General features: G+C 35.2%; 1 long non-coding RNA gene across 1 annotated transcript in view; it reads right to left on the bottom strand.

Annotated features, from left to right (window-relative positions):
• Positions 1–25,526, bottom strand: part of LOC134761038 (uncharacterized) — a 57,279-nt gene that overhangs the window by 15,937 nt on the left and 15,816 nt on the right. The window contains exon 3 of the long non-coding RNA XR_010139261.1: positions 13,793–13,933. This is a non-coding gene — a long non-coding RNA (uncharacterized LOC134761038). The remainder of the gene's footprint in view (positions 1–13,792; positions 13,934–25,526) is intronic.

Raw genomic sequence — 25,526 nt, 5'->3', positions numbered from 1 at the left:
GCTGCAGGGGGATTGGGGGGGCGGGGGGAACATTCCAGGCAGAGGAGACAGCCAGTATAAGAGTCCTCAGGTGAGACCATATGTGGGGTAATCAAGAAAAACTAGAGGAGGTCAAGTGTGACTGGAGAGCACTGAGTGATGTGAAGAGTTAGAGGGCACATGGAGACAGGTCATGCAGAGCCTTGCAGATCTGCTTTAAAGCTTTGCATTTTACTGTGGATGAGGTGCGGGGTCTAGTGGAGATTTTCAGTATTGATGTAAACACTCTGACTTAAATTTATAAGGTTTGCTCTTTTGTTGTTTTGAGATTAGACCTTAAGTCCAGAGCAGAAGCCAGAAAAGCAGTTAGCAATCGATTACAACAATCCAGTTGTTCATTTCACTTCAATCTCAACAAAATCTCACAACACAAAATCTGATTTTCACCTCAAATCTCCAATTCTTGCTGACTTCTCTATTAATTTTATTTGCCCTAACCCCAAACCTCTTTTTCATACTCCCATAAAATACTTCAGATTGGGACTCTACTTTCCAAATATATTCAGAATGAAACACATTTTTTTATTGTGATAAAATACACATAACACAAAAGTTAACATTTCAAACAATTTAAGTATATGTTTCTGTGACATTAAATATATTCATAATGTTGAAACCATCACCACCATCTATCCAGAACTTTTTCTTCTTCCCCAATTGAAATTCTGTACCAATCAAATGCTTAACTCTCCAGTATCTCTCCCTCACTAGTCCCTGGTAACTGCCATTCTACTTACTGTCTCTACGCATTTGACAACTCTAGAAACCTCATGTTAGTAAAATCATACAATATCTTCCTTTTTGTGACTGGCTTACTTTAGTAAGCATAATGTCTTCAAGGTTAATCTATGTTCTAGCATGTGTCAGAATTTCCTTCTATTTTAAGTCTAAATAATATTTAATTGTATGCATATACCACATCTTGTTTTCCGATTCATTCTTCAATGGATGGTTAAGTTGTTCTCACATTACTATTTTTCTATTTTATTTTTATTTTAAATTTTTTCTTCCAACTTTTATTTTAGGTGCAGGGGATACATGTGCAGGTTTGTCACATGGGTAAATTGCATGTCACTGGGATTTCGTGTACAATATTTTCATCACCCGGGTAATTTTTTGATCCTTACCCTTCTGCTACCCTACAACCTCAAGTAAACTCCTGTGTCTATTGTTCTCCTCTTTGTTTCCATGTGTTCTCAAAGTTTAGTTCCCAGTTGTAAGTGAGAACATGCTGTATGTGGTTTTCTGCTCCTGTGTTAATTCTCTGAGGATAACGGCCTCCAGATGCATCCATATTGGAATAAAGGGCATGACTTCATTCTTTTTTATGGTTTTGTGGCATTCCATGGTGTATATGTATCACACTTTTTTAAACTTTCATTTTAGGTTCAGGAGTACATGTGCAGGTTTGTTATAGAGGTAAACTTGTGTGATGGGGATTTATTGTACAGATTATTTCATCACCTGGGTACTAAGGCTACTACCCAATAGCTAGTTTTTTCTGATACTTTCCCTCGTTTCACCCTCCACCTCAAGTAGGACCTAGTGTCTACTGTTACCCTCTTTGGTCCATTTGTCCTTATCATTTAGCTCCCACTTGTAAGTGAGAACATGCAATATTTGGTTTTCTGTTACTGTATTAGTTTTCTAAAAATAACGGCCTGCACCTCCATCCATGTTCCTGCAAAGGACATGATCTTATTCTTTTTTATGGCTGTATAGTATTCATGGTGTATATATATTAACATTTATTTTTTATCCAATCTGCCATTGATGGGCATTTAGATTGATTCCATGTTTTGCTATTGTTAATAGTGCTGGTAGAACAATTTCTATTCCTTTGAGTATACATCCAGTAATGAGATTGCTGGGTTGAATGGTAATTCTGTTTTTAGCTCTTTGATGAATCACCACACTGCTTTCTACAATGGCTGAACTAATTGCCACTTCCGCCAACAGTGTATAAGTGTGCCCTTTTCTCGACAACCTCTGCATCTGTTATTTTTTGACTTCTTAGTAATAGCCTTTCTGACTGTTGTGAGATGATATTTCATTGTGTTTTTGATTTGCATTTCTCTGATGATCAGAGATATTGAGCTTTCTTTCATATTGTTGGCTGCATGTATTTCTTCTTTTGAAAAGTGTCTATTCATGTCTTTTGTCCACTTTTTAATGGGGTTTTTTTTCTTGTAAATTTGTGGATATTAGACCTTTGTCAGATACATAGTTTGCAAATGTTTTCTCCCATTCTGTACTGTTTACTCTGTTGATAGTTTATTTTGCTGTGCAGAAGCTCTTAAGTTTAATTAGATGCCCTTTGTCAATTTTTGCTTTTATTGCGATTGCTTTTGGCATCTTTGTCCCATAGTCTTTACCAGTTCCTGTGTCCAGAATGGTATTGCTTATGTTGTCTCCAAGGGTTTTTATAGTTTTGGGTTTTACATTTAAGTCTTTAATCCAACTTGAGTGGATTTTTGTATATGATGTGAGGAAGTGGTCCAGTTTTAGTCTTCTGCATATGGCTGGCCAGTTATCCCAGCACCATTTATTGAATAGGAAGTCCTTTCCCCATTGCTTATTTGTGTTGACTTTGTCAGAGATCAGATGATTCTAGGTGTACAGCTTTTATTCTGGGTTCTTTAAACTGTCCCATTCGTCTGTATGTCTGCTTTTGTACCCTGATGTTTTGTTTACTGCGGCCCTGTAGGACAGTTTGAAGTTGGGTAATGTAGTGCCTTCAGCTTTGTTCTTTTTGCTTAGGATTGTTTTGGCTATTTGCGCCCTTTTTTGGTTCCATATAAATTTCAGGATAGTTATGTTTTTTTCAAGTTTTGTGAAGAATGTCATTGGTAGTTTGATAGGAATAGCATTGAATCTGTAAATTGCTTTGGGTAGTATGGCCATTTTTAATAATATTGATTCTTCTTAACCATAAGCATGAAATGTTTTTCCATTTCTTTGTGTCATCTTTGATTTCTTTGAGCAGTGTTTTGTAATTGCCATTAAAGAGATCTTTCACCTTCCTGGTTGGCTATATTCCTAGGCAGAAATCAAGGAGTTCTTTGACACCTAAGAAAAAAAAATCTAGAACATACTAGAATCTCTGGGACACAGCTAAGCCTTGTTAAGAGGGAAATCCATAGCACTAAACATCCACATCAAAAAGTTAGAAAGATTTCAAATTAACAACTTAACATTACAACTAAAAGAACTAGAGAAGCAATAACAAATCAACTCCAAATCTAGCAGAGTAAAAGAAATAACAAAAATCAGAGCTGAACTGAAGGAGATCAAGACACAAAAAGCATTTCCAAAGATTAATGAATCCAGGAGTTTGCTTAAAAAACAATTAATGATAGATAGGCTGCTGGCTAGACTAATAAAGAAAAGAAAGAATACTTCACTGAACACAATTAGAAATTATAAAGGGGATGTTATCACTGACCTCACAGAAACACAAAGAACGATCAGAGACTACTCTAATGCACATAAACTAGAAACCCTAGAAGAGATGGATGAATTCCTGGACACATACATCCTCCCAAGACTGAGACAGGAAGAAACTGATTCCATAAACAGACCAATAATTAGCTATAGAATTGGATCAGTAATCAGTAGCCTACCAATCACAAAAAGCCCAACCAGATGGATTCACAGCCAAATTCTACCAGATTTACAAAGAAGAGCTAGCATCGTTCCCAGTAAAACTATTCCAAAAAATTGAGAAGGACAGACTCCTCCCCAACTCATTCTATGAGGCTAGCATCGTACCGATACAAAAACCTGCCAGAGACACAATAAAAAAAGAAAACCTCATACCAATTTCCTTGACGAACATTTATGCAAAAATTTTCAACAAAATACTTACAAACCAAATCCAGCAGCCCATCAAAAAGCTAATCCATCACCATCAAGTAGGGTTTATGCCTGGGATGGAAGGTTGGTTCATACACAAATCAATAAATAATTTCAGTTTTTTAAAAATTTTTTTGAGAATTGCTTTAGGGTCGAGTGTGTGGGCAATCTTAACGTATATGCCATGTGCAGATGAGAATGTATATTCTGTTGTTGTTGAGTGGAGTGTTCTGTAGATGTCTGTTACATCCATTTGGTCAAGTGTCAAGCTTAGATTCTGAATATTTTTGTTAGTTTTCTACCTCAATGATTTTTCTAACACTGTAAGTGGGATGTTGAAGTCTCCCACTGTTATTGTATGGTTATCTAAATCTCTTCATAGGTCTCTAAGAACTTGTTTTAAATCTGGGTGCTCCAGTGTTGGTGCTTATATCTTTAGGATAGTTAAATCTTCTTGTTGAATTGAACCCTTTATCATTATGTAATGCCCTTCTTTCTCCTTCTTCATCATTGTTGATTTAAAGTCTGTTTTGTCCGAAAGAATAGCAACCTCTTCTCTTTTTTGTTTTCCATTTTCTTGACAGATCTTTCTCCATTACTTTACTTTTAGCCTATGGGTGTCATTGCATGTGAGAATAGTGTCTTGAAGACAGCATATGGCTGAGTCTTGGTTTTTTGTTTGTTTGTTTTTTAGATGGAGTCTGGCTCTGTCGCCCAGGCTGGAGTGCAGGGGCGTGATCTCTGCTCACTGCAAGCTCCACCTCCCAGGTTCACACCAATCTCTTGCCTCAGCTTCCCGAGTAGCTGGGACTACAGATGCCTGCCACCACACCCAGCTAACTTTTTGTATTTTTAATAGAGATGGGGTTTCACCGTGTTAGCCAGGATGGTCTCGATCTCCTGACCTCGTGAGCTGCCCACCTCGGCCTCCCAAAGTGCTGGGCTTACAGGCATGAGCCACCACGTGCAACAGTCTTGCCTTTTTATGCAACCTGCCACTCTGTGTCTTTTACATGGGACTTTTAACTCATTTACATTCAAGGTAGTGAGATTTGAGAGGCAGGACACGAAAGCAAGATCAAGCAGGGCCAATGACTTATTACATATTCTCCCAATGTGCATTATTAAGTATGTTACAATGTACAATATTTCACTATAAATTATCACAATGGCAATAAGCCTAAGAAAAACATATTCTGGGAGCTGTGTGCAGTTTGAATTTAAGCAGAAATATTTTGGAGGAGGTGGGTACAGCACTTAAGGGAAAGGTAACCGGCATCTCACCAGGACAGTGATTGAAAATGGAAAAAGGAACCAAACTCTGTTCCCTTTCCCCACCTCTTCCTTTTATTCCCCTCTTCCATATTTCTGCGTCCCAGTCACATGTCTATCTTTTAAGTTCCTGAAAGGTCATGATGCTTCCCACCTGAGACATTCCCCCTCTCCATGACATCCCCTTTTCCTTTATTTTTTCTGCTCATTTACTCTGAGCTTCCTCCTGGGATTCCCCAGGTTAAGCTGGGCATCATCAATTATAGTTTTATATAGTATGGAGCAACTTTATTCTTTCTCAGTTGCACTCATCACAATTATAAGTGATTGCCTGATGATATGTCTTTTTTTCTCCCTAATATACTGCGATCTTTAAGTGAAGGGATCAGGTAAGTCTTATTCACCCCTCAAGTCCCAAGCTTATTATATATAAAAGAATAAGATGTCTTTTTCGTGTTCTCCAATACATACATCATGTTGGAGATAATTCCATTTAAGATTTTAAGTAGTTATCAAATGTTTAAAACATTTTGAAAGTCAAATGCTTTGCACTGTGCTCATTTAGAAAGTTGATCATAGTTCTACATGAAACCTGAATAATCGTTAGGTTGACTAATACAAGAGTTTGGAGTATGTAATATTTTACAAAAAAGGTAACAAGTCTCTACATAATGCACCCCATGTTTTACTGCTTATCAATCTTAAGCAGTAGGAAAGCTATAAATTTAGAAATGTGTTTTTGAAGGAAAACAAGTTCAATGTATTGGTGCTGCTTCATTTTTAAGTTTACAAACTTGTGAAAAAAATTAAATTCCTACTTTTAGTAACATCATTTAATTAATTTAGCTTCATTCTGTTTTATAATGAAGATTGGTGTATTTCTAAATTATACTGCATCATGTTTGATTTATCCAACCTCAGTATTGAAAATGTTTTAAAAAAATTCTAATTATTTTCATCAAAACAAATTCCTGTCTTTACTATTCTGCATGTTAGAGTTCATTGAAAACACTCATTAATCTAGCAGTTTAAGATTTTAATTTCCAGATGGAATGATTAGCATTTCTAAGTTTCTTATATTCAAACTACAAATATAAACCCTTTTCAGGGGTCACTGGAGGCAAATAATTTAGACCTAATATTTTGCTAAGTTAAACATGGTGCTGGTTTATGTAATTAATTTAATAATATTTGCTCTGACACCATATTATTATTTTCAAGATTTTACTTTTAACACAAGCTAATTTATGCAAGGAATTGAGGCTCTCAGTTCAATGGGCTGGCAAGAACTAAATTCTGTCAACCACCGTATGAGATAGCATGACAGTGGATCCTTCCCTAGCAGAGCCTGCAAAGGAGACTACAGCATCTCCTGACACCTTGATGGCAGCTTTGTGAGAGACCCTAGGTCAAAGGTACCCACCTGAATTTCTGATCCATGGAATCTGTGAGATAACGAGTATTTACTGTTTTATAGTTGCTGAGTTTGGGAGTAATATTGTCATACATCAAATACCTAATAAATAAAATGACTTTTGAGGCTGTTGTTTTCTTAGGGCTTCATAGTGGTTCTTTATATATTATATTCTGGATGCAATAATCATCAGTCATATGTGTTGCACTAATATGTTCCAAAATTATAATTGTAACACTTTTTCTGTTGTGTCTTTTGAAGGAAAACTTCTGATAAAAGATAAAAGATTATCTATTAAATATTTATTTATATATTATATAAAATATATAATAGATGTATAATATATTAAGATATATGTTAATCTATATTGATTATTAGATATTAAGATATGTATATTAATATATAGGATATCTATATGTTATAGATATCTTAATATATGTTATATATCTAATATAGTAAATTTAACATGTATATGTTAAATTTGTATATGTATGCTAAATTTATTACATATGTTAAATATATCTATATATAGATATCTTTGCCTGTCAAAATTCATTTTCTTTTCCATGAAAATGAACCACTTGCATAACTATGAGCAAGAAACAAGTGAAACCCATCTAAAGATAACCAAACATGCACAAATCACGGGATTACACAATTCCCAGAGGACTGGTTACGCAATGCCCAGCATCCCAATGAAAGGACATTTAGTAGTTTCTTTTGTGACATTTAAAAACTTATCCACAATTCTTCCTGGCAGTCACTCTACTCCCCTTATGATCATAAATAATATCTCTCTTTCTCGAGGTTATTCTTATTCACAAAAACGCTTGTTTCATTCAGGTTTGTGATAATGGTTCACATAAGTGAAGCAAGAATAATAACTAAACATATAAGGCCTCCTTGAGTTGCTTTGCAAAAATATAGGCATATGGTATCAAGCAACCACTAAAGCTACAGAATTAACATTTGTTTGAAAGTTTCCATAAGAAATTTCAGATAGGACTTTTAAAAGCCTCTATTTTTGATATTGCAGGTATTACAGGGCTAGTAAATCAAACCCCCAAAAACTTTCTCCACCAAACTTCACCTGTAACCTCTACCATTTAGAGGAATTTCCATTTCTGTGAGGTTCCCAAGATTTGCTAAATCTACCAGCCTGGTAAGAGCTGACCTTCCTTACTATGTATAAGACTGGGAATGCATTACTCAGGCATCATGTCAGTTTTCGTAGGAGGTCTTTTTAAGCCATACATCTATGTATTAAATCAACTTTGTTCTTTAATAGTGGTTCATCATAACTGATTGAATGAGAATTTGTCTCAAATATGCCACCAAAAGTAAGGTCTTGGTTACGTAAGAAATTTGCGCAATTATATTCTGGATTAAAAGGAGGAAAGATTCTACTTCAATCTGTGAACAAAAGTGAGCTTGAAAGAGCAAATCCCTCAAGATGGATTCCAAGTAGTTAACTGGGCCTAAATTTAAAATAGAGCCAAGCAGCCACTTCCTGACTACAGGACACACACATACTCTGACTTCCCGCTAAACCCGCACCTCTTTAAATCTGGGAGTTTTCAGACTTCTGCTGTATCAACCAGTTACAGCTGAGCCGAACTGCCCAATCAGAACTCAACTATATTGACCAATCACAACTAAGTAAACTTGAATCCTTTATTTGCATAAATGAACCTGATTGGAAACCTGAATGAGAGCTTTTGCTATAAAATCCAAACCCTGGCCAGGAACAGTGACTTCTGCCTGTAATCCCACCACTTTGGGATGTTGAGGCAGGAAGATGGGTTGAGGCCAGGAGTTTGAGGCCAGCCGGGGCAACATAGTGAGACCCCCCAAACAATTTTTTGTAAATTGCTCTACAAAAAGCAATTTAAAAAAAACCCAAACCCTCCGTTTGTTCTCTGGAATACACTTTCATTTTATACTGAAGGCTGTATCTCCCCACTTTGCAAACTGTTCACTATCACAAAGTCTCGTTCCCTCAAATTCTGATGTAGAGAACTTCTGTTCACAAAATCTATACAAATGACTCTATTGCCATGAAGAACAAAGGGTATCTAGTAAAAGTTTCTGAATTCTGGGTTTCACTGAGAAGCAGATGTAAGTTTAAAATGTTTCATTTCTATTTATAAAGCAATCTATTAATTTAAGCATTAGAGGTCACTCAAAAAAAGACAGGATTTCCTTATATAGCCATAAAAAAATAGAGCATTAAAATGGCACCAAAAATATCTCAAATAAATAACTAGAAAAAAAATGCCACCAACAATATTTTAAACAAATAACTAGAAAAAAATTTTTCTCATCAGTTCGATGAGTGCTATTTCAGGGGTCCCTAGCCCCAGGCCACCCTGTAACCAGCTAAGAACCAGGCCACACAGCAGAAAGATGAGCAGCAGGCAAGCAAGCATTACCACCTGAGCTCTGCCTCCTGTTAGATCAGCGGCAACATTAGATTCTCATAGGAGCACAAACACTATTGTGAACTGCACACGCGAGGGATCTAGGTTGCGCTGCTTGCTTATGAGAATCTAACTAATGCCTGATGATCTGAAGTGAAACAGTTTCATCCCGAAACCAACCCTCCACCTTTCCCCTAGCCCATCGAAAAATTGTCTTCCACAAAACTGGTCCCTGGTGCCAAAAAGTTTGGGGACCACTGTGCTATTTAATTAATTCTTGTTTGCTAAATTTGGTTCAGTGGTCTGATTTCATGAAGTCTTTTACCTGTATACTAAAAAGAGCTCTGGAAATCCTGACTCAGTCAATGGTGTGGTCTGAAAGTTATCTAAGCATGCCAGCTCAAGAGTTTGCGCCCAAGAGTCTATTCTTTGAAGTATCCGTTGGAGTACAATAGTCCTCCCTTATCCTCAAGGGCCATTCCAAGACACCTAGTTGATGCCTAGAACCATGAAAAATATCAAACCTTATATACACTATGTTTTTTTCCTAATTTAGTGGAGAACTGTCACTTTTTCACTGAAAGGAAGCAATTTACTGCTTTCCTTTTGCGTATCCAAATTGCCAGCATCACTACTGTTGCATTTTGGATTCATTACTAAGTAAAATAGGGGTTATTTGAACAGAAGCACTGATATACCACAACAGTTAATCTGATAAGCAAAGATTGCTACTAAGTGACTAACTGGTTGGTAATATCTACAGCATAGATACATTGAGCATGAGCAAACAGGTGATTCATGTCCAGGCCTGGATAGAGCTGGATGGTATAAAATTTCATCACCTTACTCAGAATGGTGCACAATTTAAAACTTATGAATTGTTTATTTCTGGGATTTTCCATTTAATATTTTTGGATTGTGATGGACCATAGGTAACCAAAACCATGGAAAGTGAAACTGCAGATGGGGGGCTTACTGTATCTTGTACAGTCCATTCTATGAGGCTCTCAGACTGCCCTTTGTGAAGACAAAAACTCGGGTCTGTAATTTATAGGAGAGCCTTCAGGCACACATTAGAATATATAAAAAATCATCTACAGCATGTTATCTGTTATCTGTAGATAATAAATATTTAATGCTTGTGGTTCACTCAAGGCCCAAGGGCTTTTCAGTCAGCTTGTGATAAATGCTGCTCGGCCTGGCTCTCTCCCTTCAGGGCAGTGAGCTCCTCTCCAGCCTTCACCTCTAGGTAGGTCCAGAAAGTGACCACCTAGGAGCCAAGGCATGGAATTGGGAACCCCAGGAGTCTTCTTGGTTCTCTAGCTCACTGTGGCCAAGCTCTTACCCAAGCTGCAAGACAAAGTCTCCTTTACCTTTCCCTCTCCTATTCACAAGCAGAAGGACTCTTTTTCTGTGGCCACCACAGCTGGGAATGTGCTAGCTCACTCCTGAAGCCAGCACTGCCCTGGGTCTCACCCAAGGCCCATGGTAGTACTGCCTGGCTATTGCTAATTTTTGTTCAAGGCTCAAGGTCTCTTTAGTCAACAGGTAATGAATCTTGCCCAAACCAGGTCCTTCCCTTCAAGTCAGTGGGTTCTCTTCCAGCCCACTGTGTTTCTAGAAATGTTGTCTGGGAGGCTAGGGCCTGGAAAGGGGGCATCAGGCTTGGTGCCTTACACCACTGTGGGTAGGCTGGTATCCAGATTGCAAGACAAAGTCCTCTTTACTCTTCCCTCTCCTTTCCTCAAGCTAAGCGAGGGAGTCTCTCCCAGATCTGCGAGCTGTATTGCCTGGGGTTAGTGAAAGGGTGATGCAAACACTCATTCGGCCACCACATCTGGGGTTTCACTAGTTCACATGTACCCCAAGTCCACTGGCTCCGAGCCCAGCATAGCACCAGGAACTTGCCCAGGATTACAGTTCTTGTGCCCTTCTAGTTGATTTGGAACCCGAGAGCACTTTAGCCCATGGTGGAAAGGCTTCCTGGAATTCAGGTTCTCACCACTGGGATGGATGATTTCCATCTCGTTAGGACTGTCTAAATACTCCCTCTACGGGTACCAGCTGAATTCTACCTGTGTTGCTTTCCACTGTAACAGACAGCACTGAGTTTCAATTCAAGGTCCACAATCATTGTACTCTCCCTTCCCCAAATACAGATTCTCTCTCTGCACCATGTGGTTGCTGCAGGAAACTGGTGAGGGATGGTGTCGACAATTCAAGACTGTTTTCTCCTACCCTCTTCAGTGCCTCTTTCCCTGATGTGATGTTAAAACCAGGTATTATGATCATCGTTCACCCGATTTTTGGTTCTTATGAAAGTGCTTTCTTGTGTGGATAGTTCAATTTGGTGTTCTTCCAGGGGGAGATAATCACTGAAGGGTTCTTGCTCTGCCTCCTTCTAGCTGTTTGTTTTTAAATTAAAAAATTTAAACTAGTCTCACTTTCCAAAATGTTTCTGTGCTAGAAATCTCTGTAAGAGAGATGATTTTAAAAGTCTAATTCATTTAAAATAGTAGAATTTTCTTATTTTCTGAGAATTTAAAAAATATTTATTTATCTAAGTGCTTATTTTTCTCCATAAAGCAATCCTATCAGTGTTCTTTTAATGTAAAATATAAAACAATATAGTTTATTAAAAGCTTTCAGAGGTAGGAAAACCATGAGAGGTAAAGCATTGCTTGAGGATAGACAATGATATAAAGAGAGAAAAACAGATGCAGGGAGAACATATAGCTTCAGTTCTACAATTTCAGTCAAAGGCAGGTCAAAGAGAATACAAACATTAAAACAGATTTTATACATATCAAAAAGTTGTTCTTCCCAATGGCTACAGAATTTATAAATTAATTTGAGTTCAAAATAAACTATTAAAAAGACTAAACACTAGATTCTCTTGTCTTTCCTCTAACAGGAAATAGATGTCTACCACCCAGCAATAATAATCACCGAGTGGTTAAGCCAGAAGTTGGCAAACTATGGCTTACTGTCTATTTTTGGATAACACAAGAGGAGATTTTTCCATTTTTAAATGGTTGGAAAGAATCAAAATAATAATAATATTTTGGGACATATAAAAAGCTCTATTAAGAAATTAAATTTTTAGTGCCTATACTTAAAGTTTTATTGGACTGAGCCATGTTTATCATTTGCATATTTTCAATGACTGCTTTTGAACTTGCCATGGTCTGAATGTTTGTGCCCCACTCCAATTCACATGTTAAAATGCCAAACCCCAAGACGATGGTATTAGGAATCAGGGCCTTTAGGAGGTGATTAGGACATGAGGGTGGAGGCCTTATAGATAAAATTAGTGGCCTTATAAAACAGATCCAGGAGAGACCGCTTGTTATTTCCACATGTAAGAATACAAGGAGAAGGTGTCATCTAGGAACCAGACAGCAAGCCGTTCTCGGACACCAAACCTATCTTGACCTTGGACTTTCCAGTCTCCAAAATCTAGTTTTTACTCTTTTTAATAGTTTATCTTGAGCTCAAATTAGTTTACAAATTCGGTAGCCATTGGGAAATTTATTTCTCCAGTGAGAAATATATTTGTTTGTTTATAATGTACCCAGTTTATGGTATTTTGTTATGATAGACAGCCCAAATGGACTAACACAGCACCACTATAGCAAAGTTGAGTACAGTCATGCATCACTTAACAATGTTTCAGTCAACAATGAATTGCCTACAACGTGAGTATTCCTTACCTAAAATGCTTGAGACCAGAAGTGTTTCAGATTTTGAATTTTAAAAATACTCATACTTACAATACATGTATATTAGTGCTGATGCATGTGTTTCAATGATTACTTCCCACTCATTACCTCTTATTTTGTATATTTGTGCTTGCTCTCTCTTTTTTTTTTTCAAATTAAGTTAGCTAGTTGTTTACTTTGCTGGATATTTTTATGAACCATCAATATTTTTGCTGTTTTACTAATTTCTACCTGATTAATTTCTGCTTCTATCTGTATAATTTTGCTCTTTGTCCTTTCTTTTGCTTAATTTAAAGTTCCTTTTCAAACTTTCGTGTTAGAAAATATTATCTTATCATTTTTATTAAAATAATTATGTAAGGCTATGTATTGTCCTTAAATAATTGCTTTAATTATATATTTTGATATATAGTATTTTCATTAAAAGTATGTTCTAAAAATTCTGTAACTTCAGGGCTCTTTTCTCTTTTTGTCTAGGTGTTGTTTCACAGAGAGTTTTTTAAATTGCAGACATTTTGGATGGAGATTTGATTATTTATTTTGATTTAGTTTCTATTTCTTTGCATTGTGATCACAGAATATTATTAATCTTTTTTTTTTTATTTTATCGAGACAACTGAAATTGTGGAGCAGAAATTGTGGAGAAGATAAAAGCCATGTCCCCTATGCCATGTTTAAATTACCTCGTCCACAGAATTCACAAGTATAATAAAATTATTGTTTTACATCAATAAATTTTGGTGTCATTTGTTACTCTTTATTGATAACTGGAACATGGTAAGACATAAGGAAAATTTACTTTATGATTTTAAAGAATAAAAGAAACTCAGCATTGGATATCACACTACAGATCATAAAACCCAATCAGCCTCCTGATGTTTGAATCCCCTCTAAACAAAGTTGCTAGTCATCATCATCCATACCCTATTCATACACTTCCAGTTGCTGAGAGTTTACTAATTATACAAGCTTTCATAATCAGGCTAAAATTATTTTTTCTTCCTGGCATTAGGTTGTAGGACACGATAAAAAAGAAAAAAAGAAAAAAGGTGGGAAGACTGAGAACTCACCTATTGATACAGACCAAAACCCAATCCAGCTTTTCCAGAAGAGATAGTGTATGTAACTGTTTCTCTGGTTCAGTTTTTCCAACATGTAATAGAGCTGAGTAGGTGTAACAGCTTTTATAATTCCTGCTTTTAGCTTCTGTTCTGTATAAAATAAATTTTAAAATGGTACTTTGTTTAGTATTCAATTTATCAGATATCTGGCAGTCAAAAATGGCTGATCAGAACTATTTATTGTTTTTTACTAATACGAAAGCATTTCTTTGACTAATGAAAAAACATGTGACGACTGTTCTTTTTCCTTTAATGATGTGCAAAGGTGTCATCTGTCTCTATAATATATGCCCATTGCTGGCTACTTACCTCAATGTTCAGAATCACTAATTTGTGAGCCATAGTTGTGTTTCTTCAGAGTTTATCATTTTTTTACAGTCTTTTTTTTTTTTTTTTTTGAGATGGAGTCTTGCTCTGTCACCCAGGCTGGAGCACAGTGGCACAATCTTGGCTCACTGCAACCTCTGCCTCCTGGGTTAAAGTGATCCTTCTGTCTCAGCCTCCCGAGTAGCTGGGACTACAGGCATGTGCCACCACGCCCAGCAAATTTTTTTATTTTTAGTAGAGACAGGGTTTCACCATGTTGGCCAGGCTGGTCTTGAACTCCTGACCTCAAGTGAGGCCTCCCAAAGTGCTGGGATTATAGGAGTGAGCCACCGCGCCCGGCCAGTAATTGTTTTTCTCTTTGCCATCTGACCTCAGAATAAGAAACTGTTTTCAAATGTCCATCATTTACAAATCTTGGATTTGTGTTGTGGGCTCTTATAGCTTTCAATATCCTGAAAGGCTTTGAGCTCAGTCTCTGAATTCATCTCAGCTCTCCATCTTTATTTCAGTGATAGCAATCATTACATTAAACCCCCAAAGGCTTTCTGAACCTAAAGCCTTTGGGATCAATCTCCAATTCTCCTAGAATTGACCCAAATATTATGACTGAATGAAATCTGATCCTATGAACAGAGATAGCCCATTGTTATGCCAGAATTCTTGGTGCTATTCTGCACCAGAGATTTCTGTGAATCTGTATCTTCTGAGGACTGAACAAAACTGAAATGACATCCTGGATTTGGAAGCACTCATATTATCCGGTATTGATTTTTCAAATTTTGGAGAACATATTTTTTAAAAATACAATTGTCAGGACCATTATTATTTAATGATGTGTTGAAAATGTTGCCAGCATAAAAAGAAAAGAAGAAGTAAGAGATATCATTAGAAAAATGGAAAAAAAATACAAATTATACATAGAAAATCCAAGAGAAACAATTAAAAACTTCTAAAACAAATGATTTGAGATTTAAAAAATATTTTTAAATCTATGCTATTCATAACCCATGAGTAGACACAGTAGGAAAACAAAAGTTTTCATTTACAATATATTTTTTAAATATTCAGAAAAAGACTTTGGATTTAACTTGTTTGTGCAGGACTTATGTGTCCACAATTAAAATTTTATTGTCAGAGAAATACTGAAGAAATTTAAATAATATAGGAAAATATACACTATATAATTTTGACTGAGAAATTGGTAAATACAATGTGATCTGAATTATGTTTCCATTATGTCTATGAATAGAAACATGACCAAAAGGAAGCACAGAAAAATTTAATGTTGGTTTTCTCTATGTTTTAAGTTATTGCTATTTTTCCCTAAAAGAGTACTCTATTGTCAAAAATTTTTATCATGGGCATATATTTTATAATTTGAATAAAAAATCATATATATATGCATATATACATATATATATAACAATTTGGTAAAAGTGATTAAAAGTGAACAAAGTTGTGACAATCTTCCAAATATGAATTTTAAAAATTAGAAATGCCTGATCCCCTTACTCAAGCCCTGTATTATTTTGAAACAAATTCCAGACATCATATTATTTCAGCCTCAATTATTTCAGAATATGTTTCCAAAGTAAAATAAATCTTTAAAAAAAAAAAACTCAATAACATTATCATAGGAAAAAATGTAACAATATTTCTTAATATTATCAAATATTTACTCAGTATTCAAATTCTCTGGTTGTCTCAATTTTTCCTTACAATGTTTAAATCATAATTCAGATAAAATATATGCATTGTAATGGTTGACATGTCTCTTCAGTCTGTTTTAATCTCTAGGCTTTTCCTCAATCTTTTTCGACTTGAATTTTATTTGTTGGATAAACTTGGTCTTTGAACTTTTAGATATTCCCATTACCTGGATCAACTGGATTTTGCTCATTAATCCCTGTGTATTATTTAGTATATTCCCTGTATAATCTATAAATTTCTGGTTAGAACTAGAGGTTTTATCAGATTCACATGTATTTTCTTTATTTTTTGATGTCATTCACCATTTGTAGGTATTTTAAAACATGTTCAAAATTTTTTGACACTCCACCATTAAGAGATTCTCCTCAAATCTCAATTTACTCTAGTGATTTTCTTGTAACCAGTAGAATACAGTGGAAATAATACAGTGGAAAAAAAAGTTAGACTTTTGAAGCTAGATCAGAGAAAAATTATGCAGCTCCCCTGGCTCTTTTTGGATGCTCACTAGGGCAATCAATTTCCCTTGTGGGGCGATTTAATCCTCTCTCCCATTTTGGAGACATTTAGTAATAGGGAGGGTGGTGCTACTGCCATCTAGTGGGTAGAGGCAAGGATACTGCTAAACATCCTGCAATGCACAGGACAGACCCCCTACAACAAGATGTCAATAGTTCCAAGGTCGAGAACAACCGCGATATGACAAGTCTAATTACTCTGAGATTGCTATGCTGGATAATCCACTTGTAGATATTCCAGTCAATCCCATTAGAGCTCTCAGTTGAGAGCCAGTATCAACTTTTAGCCTTGAGAACCAACCATCCTGGATATTCAGTCCAGTTGAGTCTTCAGATCACTGTAGCCTTGGCTGACCTTTACTTACAATTGCCTGAGAGACCCCAAGAGAGAAATGCCCAGCCAAGTTCTTCCTGAATTTCCAACACAAAATTGTGAGCAAAATAAAAGATTGTTTAAATCTACCAAGGACTGGTTACTATTGTTAAATAACAATAGTAACAGGAACTAGTCAATGTTTAAGTCTATTCATAGATTAGAAGTTACAAAATGGATATACTATAATTCTATTATTATTTCCTTATGTATTAATTGGAATCTTTTTATAAGGAGACACTTTTCCCATTGACTGATTACTGTAAAGTACAGTTTACATAAGAAAATCAGTATGAATGCTTGACTTTACAATTTAGTAAAACTGCAAAATCTTTTTAAAAAATAGAATAAAAGAGGGGAGAAAAATCTTAAGAAAATATCATGAAAGCAAGAACTGTGGGTTTATAGATTACTTTGAATTGTTACATTGACAGCTGACTGCTCAATGTTCACAATGGAAGGCAGGTATCAGCAGATGATGCTTTTAATTTGCTGAAAGGAAACAACTGCCATACTAGAATTCTATACACAGTGAAAATATTCATCAAGATTGTGAAATAATCACATTCAAAGACATGATTACAATAAAAATGAGTGTTTGTACCAGCTACAAGTCTGACTGAAAGCAAATGGACTAAGTTTTTGAAATAATTGTATTCCTGAATAAATCATAAGCCTCTACTCAAATTCTTTTAACTTTTTGGGACTTACAACTATATTTGCCACTCTTGCGTTATCATAAAATGGACTATAAATAATGTATATTTTCCAACATCCATTACGAATACATCCAACCAAGATAACAGAAAATGGAGCCTATTGCAGGAGGCAAGACAAGGACCATAATGGATAATGGTCAAGGACCCAGAGAGCAGACTCAGGTCTAATCTTGTAAATTCTCATCCCTAAGATAGTGAATCTTCACAATGTCTGGTCCTGGAGAATTTCTGCGTTGCCATGTACCACTTACTGATCTGTTTCTTCCATTGTTTCTTTTTCTAAATGATAATCCTCATTGCAATTATCTTATCCCTGTTATAGCACAGTATATTCAATATATGAAAAGAACAGAAGATAACTATTCTTTCAGACCATAGGTTTAAGAAACAAGAAAATCTACATCAGAGCCTTATAGAAAAAGCTGTGAATAATCCATACCAGAAAAACTTTCATAATCAATGTCCACCTTGGGTGTGGGATTAAAGAGTGGCACTCTCTGTGCAGTCCTCGGCTAGACATATTTCCTCATTTTACAGATGAGGATATTGATTTAATAAGTAACTTATTGATTTTTAAAAATACCTCTTTATTACACAGAGTATTTTAGTTGAATAATGGAAAAATTTGAGGATAGATATGTTGATGCTGTTTGATTATAAGTTAAATGAGTTAGTATAAAAAGAAATTGTAAGAAATTGAGTCTAATTATCACTAAGAAAGTTGAAGTTTTTCTGTTTCCACTTTTCAGCCTTTTGTGCTAGCACTAGACTATTGTCAATGAGTCATTATAAGCAAAGTGAAGTAGGCTGCAGGTGTTGCTAATGATCACTTATATATTTTCACAGTGTTCCAAAGCTGTACTTTATTACTTATTCCAGATTTAGCTATTTTTATTTTAATTGGTACTTTTAGAGATTTGGTTCCCAACCAGCTGGCATGGTCCAGCAGGTGAAGCAGAGAAATAGCACTTTTGTTATGGTAAAAGTGAAAGCAAATTGACTAATATCTATCAATCACAATTTGAAATAGGGCACTGCTCCTATGTTGACCATATTTTCATAAGATAATGACTGAGGGTATTGTCCTCTGAGAGGACTTTTACTTTTACCACACAAACATATATTGAACACCCACAAAATAGCATTAGAAGCAAATAAGAAACTCTAGCATAGTTTGATATTTCTTGATTTTGCTGTTTTATACATCATTAGTGAAACTAAGTTATTGGTCACATCAATAAAGCAATAGTTGAGACACATATGAAAACATAGAAATAATGTACAAATTTGCTGATCACTGAAGTAATGTGCACATATTACTTTGTATCTCCCCCTTTCTATATATACAAGTTCTTAATGCAGGTTATATACTTTAAAAAATAGTATAATGTCTTACATAAGTACTTAATGCATGGACCTTGCAAATGACCTGTGCCCCATAAATGTTTATGGATGATGCAGAATCTTTAATCTATAAATAGCTAATTTGTTATCTTATACTATACACACATATGCTCTACTCCAAAATGCATTTTAGGTCATTTAGCCATGCTTTGCAGTAGTCCTGCTTCCCAGTTCTTTCACATTTCTGTTGGGTGTACTGGAGTGGCTGTATTCTCTGAATTGTCAGTTTACTGAAAAATTTTGACATGTTACTGCAGGTGAGATTTTATGCTTTGTTCCCTCTTTAATCAATACCAAACACCTGATTTTTTTAAACTAAAAACTGCCACAAATTAATAGGAGGTAGATTTCACTAATCTAAAAGAGCTCCATACTATTTTTGTTTATTATAATTTAGAAATTGTATTGACAGATTGTTTTTGTTAAGGCACTTTTTTGTTGCTATTAGAATAAGAAGATTGGGCCCTTTCTCCCGACTGCCTTTCACTAGGTTAATCAGTCAGAATTACTGTAGCTTCAATTCAAACAAAGGGAGCAATATTATGTATAATAGAATTAAGGGAAGCAAGTCAGAGTTCAACAAATGGATGTCAAAGTTTGATATGGTGGGAAGAGAAAATTACAAATATGCATATAACCATATATCTGTGTGTGTGTTTGTGGGTATGTTTTGATATACAAAGACACACATAAGTTGAAAAAAATACGATTATATATAACATTCAATATTGAATTCAATATATAATTGATGGCAGCATATGCCTAAAATTGTGGGTTGAATTACTGTATGTCTCCCAAAAAGATATGTTAAAGTCCTAACCTTTAGTATTTGTGAATATGAACTTATTTGGAAATGATGTCTTTGCAGGGTGGGAGTGTAAATTAGTTCAACCATTGCAGAAGACACTGTGGCGATTCCTCAAGGATCTAGAACTAGAAATACAATTTGACCCAGAAATCCCATTACTGGGTATATACCCAAAGGATTATAAATCATTCTACCATAAAGACACATGCACATGTATGTTTATTGTGGCACTATTCACAATAGCAAAGACTTGGAACCAACCCAAATGCCCATCAATGATAGGCTGGATAAAGAAAATGTGGCACATATACACCATGGAACACTATGCAGTCATAAAAATGGATGAGTTCATGTCCTTGCAGGGACATGGATGAAGCTGGAAGCCATCATTCTCAGCAAACTAACATAAGAACAGAAAATCAAACACCACATGTTCTCACTCATAAGTGGGACTTGAACAATGAGAACACATGGACACAGGGAGGAGAACATCACACACCAGGGCCTATCAGAGGACCAGGGGAGGGATAGCATTAGGAGAAATACGCAATGTAGGTGATGGGTTGATGGGTGCAGCAAACCACCAGGGCACATGTATACCTATGTAACAAAACTGCACGTTCTGCCCATATACCCCAGAACTTAAATAATAATAATAAATTTTTTAATGAAGTCAGTAGGTGGACCCACAATCCAATATGATTGACATCCTTATAAAAAGAGAAAAGAGACACAGAGAGAACATCATGTGACAACAGGCAGAGATTGAAGTGCTGCAGATGCAAGCCAAGGAATGCCAAGGAACACTAAAGATTACCCGCAAACTACCAAAAGCTAGAAAAGGGCAAAGAAGCATTCCTTTCTGAAAGCTTCAGAGGGAGCATGATCTTTCAGACAATCTGATTTTGGACTTTGAGACTTCACAATTGTGAGATAATATGTTTTTGTTTTAAGCTGTCCAGTTTGCACTTTATTGTAGCAGTTCTGGGAAACAAATACGTCTAGCTATCAAATATTTGAAAAAGAAAACTAAGTTTTACAGGTGCTTAATTAAAACTATGACAAAATTTCATATTTTGATAACACCCTTTGTTCCAAACACTTATCAAAGATGGGTAAAATATAAAATAAGAAAGTCAGAAGGACATGGCGTTTCTCAAATGCAAAGGCAAAACCTTTTTTTGGCCGCTAACAGAAAAGAAATGAAAAGTTGTGAGCAGATGATGATATCGCCTTCCTAACTTCCAGTTCTCAGTAGGCAGAAGTTTCCAGGATCTAAAATATACCCTCAAGAAAGGTGACCAAAATGAGGTTGCTACTTGAAGTCCTAGAGTTGCTTATAGCTCCTGCTGAGATACAGAATAGGCATAGTCACAACCTCATGACTAGAAGGTGAACAAAACCACCCCAAAAGAAACTAAAGTGAGAAGATAAGTTTTACCAAGCTTTCGAGGGAGCCAGACATGTTTATTTTATACCTATCATTTTGGAGAACAGCAAAAGCACAGACACTACTAGACTAATGTTTAGATATACTATAGTAATTAGGAGAATATTTTAAAAATAGACATATTGATACAAATGCATGCAAAAAATCTGAAGATACCATCTTACTAAACTACTATCAAACCAAATTTATCTATTAGTCAATCAATACACCATAACTAATTATAATACTGGAACACAAAATAGTTTAACTTCAGAAAATCTATTACTCCAAAATATCATATTAACAAGTCAAATAAAATATACCATATGAAGATAAATGCTGAAAACTCCTTTAGCAAATTCTAAAATTCATTCATGATATTTTTTTTTAAATTGCAAGAAAACTATCAATAAAAAAGATTTTTCCTAGTTTTATTGAAGTTACCTATCAAAAGAAAATGATAAGCATTTCCATTAAGTCAGTGATATGGTTAGACTTTGTGTCCCCACCCAAATCTCATCTTGAATTATAATCCCCATATTCTCCATATGTCAAGGGAGAGAACAGGTAGAGGTAATTGAATCATGGGGGCAGTTTCCCCCATGCTGTTCTCATGATAGTGAGTGAGTTCTCACAAGATCTGATGGTTTTATAAGGGGCTCTTCCCCTTTCACTTGGCACTTCTTCTTCCTGCCGCCTTGTGATGAAGGTGCCTTAACTCTCCTTTGTCTTCTGTCACAATTGTAAGTTTCCTGAGGCCTCCCCAGCCATGCAGAACTGTGAGTCAGTTAAACCTCTTTCTTTTCTAAATTACTCAGTCTCGGGTAGTTTTTTTATATCAGTGTGAGAACAGACTAACATAGTCTGGAATAAGAAAAAGATGCCTAATCTCATGGTTTCTAATAGGTAATGGTCAACACAATGTTCAAAAATGATTATAGTAAGAAAGAAAAGGAAATAAATCTGGGAAATAATAATAATCGCAAAGGAAGAGATAAAACTCTCCTTATTTGTTAATTATATGATTACCTACGTTGGAAATTTAAGCGATTCTGTGGACAGATTATTAAAACTCACCAGCATACAAAAATCAGTATCATTCCTGATAATGAATACACCAATAATTAACAAAAATCAATCAATAAAAATACGTTCTATAAAGTAGAAAAAGTTATACAGAATGTTAGACTATAGGTGAAAAATTACTGGAGATGATTTTTAAAAACCTGAATAAATGGAAAGTTACGTTCATATGATTGTTTGTTGGGAAAATTTTGATGATGCACCACAGATTAATCTCAAAATCTAATACAATTTACATAAAGAAATCTTTAGGGGGTTTTTGTGGAACTCGAAAACTACAAATGCAAGATCACATGGCCAAAAGCCACTATGACGATTTGAACAACTGGGATAATAAACTTGACCTAACATATAACAAAAATTTTAATAAATGAATAATAAAGATATCAGTACAGGATTAATAAATAGAGCAACAGAATATAATAAGCCCAGAAACCGATTCATTCATATATGACAATAATGTATGACAGACATAGCATTACAAATAAATGAGGAAAAAAGATGAACTGTTAGGTAAACGGTGTTGGAATAATTGTTTATCCATATGGAAAAAGTTAAATTAGGTCCTTTAAAACTTTTTGAGTAAGATAAAGAGTAACATCTTTATGTCCTTCAGATAAGAAAGGATTTATTTACTCCAGATACAAAAAAACACAAATTATGAAAGAAAACACAGCACTTTGGGAGGCCGAGGCGGGTGGATCACGAGGTCAGGAGATCGAGACCATCCCGGCTAACACGGTGAAACCCCGTCTCTACTGAAAAATACAAAAAAATTAGCCGGGTGTGGTGGCGGGCGCCTGTAGTCCCAGCTACTGGGGAGGCTGAGGCAGGAGAATGGCGTGAACCCGTGAGGTGGAGCTTGCAGTGAACCCAGATCCGCCACTGCACTCCAGCCTGGGTGACAGAGTGAGACTCTGCCAAAAAAAAAAAGAAAAAGAAAGAAAGACAGACAGAGAGAGAGAGAAAGAAAGAAAGGAAGATTGTGATATATTTGCAACACAATAAGTTAAACTTTTTGCACAAAAGAAGCTATAGACAAAGTGAAAAACTAGTCACATACTGAGAGAAGACATTTGCAGCCCATGTGAGTAACAAACAGAAGTATCGACTGCCAATGAAAACATCCAAGGGATATGAATAGGTAATTCACAGGAGAAAAAAAAATGGCCAATAAATGAGCAAAAACATGCTCAACTATATTAGTAATCAAGGGAAGCAAATTAAGACCACAAAAGAACTTTTACACCTGTCACCGGCAAAACTGAAACTGAAAAACAAAACTGAAACTGAAAAACAAAACTGAAACAGAAAAATGAAACTGAAAAATGATCTGACAATAACAAGTGTTAGAGAAACAGAAACTCTCAGATACTCCTATCAGGAGTGTTAAATAGTTCAGATTCTCTGGATATTAGTTTGGTATATAGTAGCTGATGTACCTCAGGACAAAGAAATTTTACCCCTGCATGTTCCCCATGAAAAAATGCTCATATAAATTAGTAAGGAGAGTTGCAGAATAATTTAAAATCATAGAAAATGGAGCAGGTAAAATGTACATCCATTAGAAAACAGATAAATATTGTACATTCATCTAACAGAATAATATTTGGATTTCAAAATAAATAAAGTGTGTGTGTTAACATGGATAAATCTTTTTAAAAATCAAGTAAAAGAGTGAATTATAGAATGTGAAGAATTATACACCACTTACATACATTTTAAATCCTTAAATGTGGTCTATAATTTAAAAATGTATTGTTATTACAAAATTAAAAAAAAACCATGCAAAATAAGATGTTTTAAAGTATCATTAATTTGCTTTCAGATAAATGTCTTCATGGAATTTGAAATACACTTGAGTTGGCCCTTTAGAGTTACCATTTGTCAGTAAGGGAAATAAAATGTTATTAATTAAATGAGATAAATTAAGGAAGAACACAAATATAATTAAATATAGAAATCTACAAATAACCCATGCTGAATTCTTCCAAATTATCTCTCATGAGCCTTTGTCAGGATTGCTAAGCCATGATATAGCACATTTTGTGTTTCTTTTTTACTTTCTCTACCCACCATTCAGCAGGGAGGCTAATTGACAGTGAAATGACCAAAACTTAGGAGATGGAGGCAGCAAGAGAGACCCTAAAAAATCCCTAGATAATTTACAAACTAGATAATCAATTCTTGACTACTCAGGATTTGACTCTAATAAATATCAATCACATAATGAAATTAAGTTAAACATGCAAAACTTCTCTAGGGTTGCTCTTTTGAATTGATTTGACCTTTTTGATTAGCCAGTATCACTACTACTGTCATTATCAGGACATAAGACAGGAACATAGCTATTATTTTCCTACCTTTAAGCTTTTCAATACAACAAATATATATTGGCATCCATTTCTATGATTTTAATTTGGGTACTCATTGTCCCCTTATTGGGGACTCGGGAAAACTGTGGTTTTCCACACAAAACAAGGGTTAAGTATGTGTATGGCCTCTTTTCTTTAGGATCTTAGAAGACTACCCTTTTATTTTTAAAGTTATCTTTTTCTGTCTTGAACTAAAAAACACAGCAAAGTAAGTCACATAAACTATTTTTCATTACCTTTACCAATTATTTCATTAAGGAACTTTGGAATGAGTCATTTCAATCATGAAACATTATAAACAAGGTTTTCTATAGAAAGTAATAATGAATTCCAAGAAAAACAATTACTTGTTACTACTGCCAAAGTTAAAGCTATCTTCCTGCATAAAAGTGTGCATTTCTCAGGAGAGAATGAGTTTATATTGAGGTTGTTGTGGGACATTTAGAAGAAAGCAGCTGACACATTGTTGCAGATTTATGCCTGATAATTATAGAGCACTGTACAGTTTTTAAAATGCTTTCATATTTATTATGTCATTGGGTTCTTAAAACAATTCTGTAAGGTCACAAATGCAGTGTTTCTCATTTTACAGATGAGGAGATTGAGGTCTGAAATGGCTATGTGACTTGACAAGATCATCTAGCTACCAGGTAGCAGGGCCCATTCAAATGTAGGTCTTCTGATTCTAATTGCAGGGATCCTTTTATATGCTCGAATGCCCTGTTTCATTACAGAAAGCCTAACATTCTATACTCATTTTAAAAATATATATCTTTATATCTTTGGTAGACTTCACCATTACATTAAGAAAAGAAGAATTGAAGTATTATGGTACTCCTGATTTTCAGAGGATGTTAGTAAAATAATGCATGTGGGAAAATCTAGTAGAAACTTAGTAGAAACTATATGTAGTAGAAAAATATGTTTGTGAAAATATCTA

This window comes from Pongo abelii, chromosome 2 (genome assembly GCF_028885655.2).
Source record: "Pongo abelii isolate AG06213 chromosome 2, NHGRI_mPonAbe1-v2.0_pri, whole genome shotgun sequence".
Classification (NCBI taxonomy): Eukaryota; Metazoa; Chordata; class Mammalia; order Primates; family Hominidae; genus Pongo; species Pongo abelii.
This window is presented reverse-complemented; position numbering and strand designations above follow the sequence as displayed.